The following is a 4440-nucleotide window of genomic DNA, read 5'->3' as shown; positions in this document are numbered from 1 at the left end:
CGTATCGCTTAATTGCCTCTAAAAAACATCATATTTCGTCTGCGAGAGATTTTGTAATTTCAAGTGTAGAACCTGCCTGATTTTAAATGAATTCGATCTATACGTAAACGTTTAGCTCATCGCAAGAAATTTATTGATAGTATTCAACTAGGGTTTCATGAACAATAGCTCCGAAGACTGGATCAGCTGTAGGTGCATGCCATCTTGTAGAAAAATTGATTTGAAGGAACTTGCTGTACTTTGCATGCCGTCATAATATTTATGAACTCATTATTGGTGAGAATATTGTGACCTAATTCAACTAACAATTCGAATCATTTTACCTAACTAGTACGTAATCGACATCTCATTTTACCTGTCAGGGAATCCTTATGATCTAGTTGTATTATTTCTTGCTGAATGGCGAATTAATTTTTAATAAATTTATATTAATAATTGATATTTTCATATCAAATATTACCCTATTTCATTTTACATGACTGAATGTGAAATCTTAATAAAATGCCGTAATGTCATCCGTTTGCCGAACTAAGTTATGTAAAATTTAACACACAAATATTCTCCGGGTAGTTCAGCCTGCACCAGAGGCACCATTGGCAATTTTACAGACGCATCAGATTCTGCAATCGGCGCAACACTGCAGCAACATGTAGAAGGCAAATGGAACCATTTACATTTCTATCCAAGAAACAAGTCCTGCGCAGAGAAAATACGGCGCTTAGAGTAGGGAGTTACTGACTGTGCCAAGACGAAACATTTTTTGGAAACATGGTCGAGGTGCGAGACTTTATGATTTTCACATTATGCAATTAGAATAATGCAATAAAATATACCTCTCACATTCGCCTTTCAACAGAAGTCTACCACATATGATCCTGGATAATTTTGACAACTTGACTTCATCGATCAGTTCCGTACTGATATTCGTCATATTTCATGCGGTAAAAACGCCATCGCAAATGCTCTTTCTCGGATCGAGGAAGTTGCAACCGCGATCCACTTCTCGTCTCTCGCAGAATCCCAGACTCATAATGAGGAATTGCAGAGATATTCTCAAACTGGAACTGGATTGCAGCTCAAGAAAGTCCACGTTCCAGAGGCAAACGTCACTCTGTACAGTGATGTTCCGAGAGCGTAGAGAGGCCTCTTGTCACCCAGCCGTTTCGTCAAGCCGTTTTCAACTCACTAAAACTAATAACTCTCACAGCCTGGAATCAAGACCACACTATTATCGAAACAAGGCATCTTTCGACAAAGGCATATCACCCAGCATCAAATGATTTAGTTGAACGCCTTCACCGTCCGCTGAGAGCAGCTATCAGATGCCATGCAAATGAGAGATAGACTGAGAATTTATCCATGATTTTCCGAACGGTTTCAAGCAGGACTTTCGTAAAATTTTTTCATTTTCTTCATCAACCTCACCATTCTTTCTTCATCCTTAAAGACACCACTGAGTCCCCCTTCGGCTCCTTCTTAAGAAACTAAAAAAAAAACAGCAAGTTCAACTTTTAAATTGTTGAAATTCGGATTCTATCTTAAAATTTGCATTAGAAAGTCACGGGGTAATCCCAATACTTTTTCTTGCAGCGTTAAAAACTTTAAAAAAATAAAATACCTGCCATTTACATCGGCCGAAGGTGGCTTCAAGTGCATCTTCTTTTAGTAACAGTTAACAAGCGTTCCGTCGGTAACTTTAAGAATTTTGTCTGGATGCTAGCGCCACGCAGTGGAAACCTCAGACAACAACGCTACGATGCAAGTGAGAGAGAATTTTATTGTTATACTTCGCGCGCTACATACTACTTGAGCTATTATGGATGCTCTTGAAGTCACCTTCAGCACAAGCTAATGACATTTTAACAATTCTTAACGCTGCAAAAAAAAGTATTGCGATTACTCCGTGAGTTTTTAATAGAAAATTTAACGTAGAATCCGAATTTCAACAGTTTAGAAGTTGATCTTACTGTTTTTTTTTAGTTTTTCAAAAAGAAACCAAATGAGGACCCAATGGGGACCTTACGTGTACTTTTTAGAGGCTCCATTCGGTCCGCTAGGGGCGGAACATAGTTGCTGCACTCTATTGTTGGAAATTTTTGTTAGATTTATTTATTTACAAAAATGTAACATGTGGTCCATACAGTTTTAGAGGAGGTTAGAAAAAGTCCATAAAGATAGAAGAGTATCGAAATTCAATAGTCGAAAATAGATGTCTACCAGAGTATCTGGTGAGCTTAACATAACATATGTTTAAGTTTAGCAGAATATCTGGCTATGTTCTCCAGAACGTTGTATTCTGAATCTACCAGAAAACTGTCTAGTAAAAATTTCTGGTTAACATTATCAGAAATTCTGATTAAATTTACCCGAATTTCTGGGAACATTAACCAGAAAATTGTCAACCAGAAATTTCTGATACTTTTAACTAGAATGTATGGTAAGGGCATCCTTAATACTGTATCCTAATTGAACTAACCAGATTCTGATTCGTTTAATTGGAATTTTTTTGAGTGTGTAACTTGCAATACGTGTGAAGATCAATAATTAGCAGATGCCCTAGCTAGTGATGCAATATCAATATTCAAGTATGGGAACCCTAGTAACACCGCATATTCCTTCAATATTTCTACCATATTTCCTGCAATATCTGCAATATTGCAGGAAATATGGTAGAAATACTGCTGAAGTGTCTCTATGTCTTTTTACTGAAATATAAAGTTGATAAGTTTTCAAATAATATTTTTGAACTGATAAATCGATATTTGATATCGATATCTTCATTTCCTATATATCGTTATCGTAAATCTTTAAAGAATCTTCCTCCTCTCTCACTCTAAAGTGCTTTAGATTTCGAAATGTCGATTATTCCACGTTAGAGCGAAATTTTCAATGAAGTGATACCAGTGAATACACAAACACATACATGACTGGTATATAATTAAAAATTTGTCATAAGGACAACCGCAGGATTTCGCCGGGAGCGGGTGCTAATCTGGAAAATTGCACCCGCTCCCAGCTAAATCGTGGTAAAATTTCAGCCACAACCACGTCTCACGACCGTGAGATAGGTGGTTACAATCTGTAACGGAATCAATACGACGATCCGGCAAAATTTTCGTGCACCCTGAGAACACGGAGTGATCCAAGGACTACCGCCTTCTGCATTATTCCCGCAAGTGTTTTAGCATATTGTTGACACGCAGGGATGCTTTTGAGACTATTAACGAGTGAAAGCTTGTTACCTCCAAGAGCGCCAATGATAAGGACGATTAGTTTAACATAATATTCCGGGTACAATCGTTGCAACTCCCTTATAAGGTCTCTATACACAGTAAAAAAAAGTGTTCCAAATGATACCGAAATCAATGTCATTTTGATATGCAACAAAAAAGATACGGAATTCAAGAACATTCTGATCGGCCGAAGTGAATTATCGACTTTTGAGATCATAATGATCTGATTCGGGATCATATATGATGTTAAACCTATAGATGGCTGACATTCTCACAATACTTTAGCTCATATTCAAGCTTTTTATGGTTTCTGACCATGCAGTGTACTTGAAAAGTTAAAAACTAACGAAATCTGATATTAGAAAATATCACCTGTTAAGTGTATTTGTCACTTGCGTGCGGTTAGACACCATTTTTAGGTCATGTCGTTATGACACCGGCGCCAAGAATTTGCGGCCATTTTGTTTAGTCTGACAAATGAACCAAAAAATGAGATCAAATTAATCCGAATGGAAAATCATTAATATCTCGAGAGTCAAATGATCTCTAGAGCAAAATGCTCTGCAACAAAATTGAACCTTTTTTTTTACTGTGTACCTCTCTTTTCATTCTCCTTCACTTTGATGTTTTTGTCAGCTGGTGCAGAAAATTCGATAACGAACATGGTTCGCTTTTCGAAGTCAAGAAGAACCCTGTCTGGCCTCGAGCGTACAACAGAAACATTTGTCGAGAATATAAAGTTCCAGTATATGCGGCACTTCCCATTCTCGACAATTGATTCGATTTCCCAAGGAGCATTTAGAGGAGCGATATTAAGGTTAATGCCGTAAGAGTGACAGAGATGATAATAAAGGACTCTTAGTGCCGCATTGTGTCTGTAGTTGTAGGTCGTTCCCGCATGATTTGAACAACTAGATAGAATGTGAGCTAAATGCTCGGGGTGTGCATGGCACGTCCTGCAGCCATCAACGGGAATGTCTTGCCTTAAAATGTGGCGATGGTATGGTAAGGTAGAAATGACCCCGTCTTGGCATGCCGAAATGAATCCCTCCGTACCAGACTTCAATCTGGGCGATTTAAGGAAAGCAAATGTTATCTCACACATCATTGACGGATCCTTCACATTTCTGTGGAAGATACCGTGCATCGTCTTATCGAGGAGCTGTTCACGAAAGTTTTTCTCTTGTGCTTTATTAATCCGGGCGTT

The 4440-nt window shown here is 38.0% G+C and overlaps 1 protein-coding gene across 1 annotated transcript in view; it reads right to left on the bottom strand.

Moving 5' to 3' along the window:
• The window catches only part of LOC117182623, a 235821-nt gene that overhangs the window by 125091 nt on the left and 106290 nt on the right, over positions 1-4440 (bottom strand). The gene's annotated exons all lie outside the window — the stretch shown is intronic.

This window comes from Belonocnema kinseyi, chromosome 2, assembly GCF_010883055.1.
Source record: "Belonocnema kinseyi isolate 2016_QV_RU_SX_M_011 chromosome 2, B_treatae_v1, whole genome shotgun sequence".
NCBI lineage: Eukaryota > Metazoa > Arthropoda > Insecta > Hymenoptera > Cynipidae > Belonocnema > Belonocnema kinseyi.
Note: the sequence above shows the minus strand (reverse complement) of the source record. Positions and strands in the feature narration are given on the sequence as shown.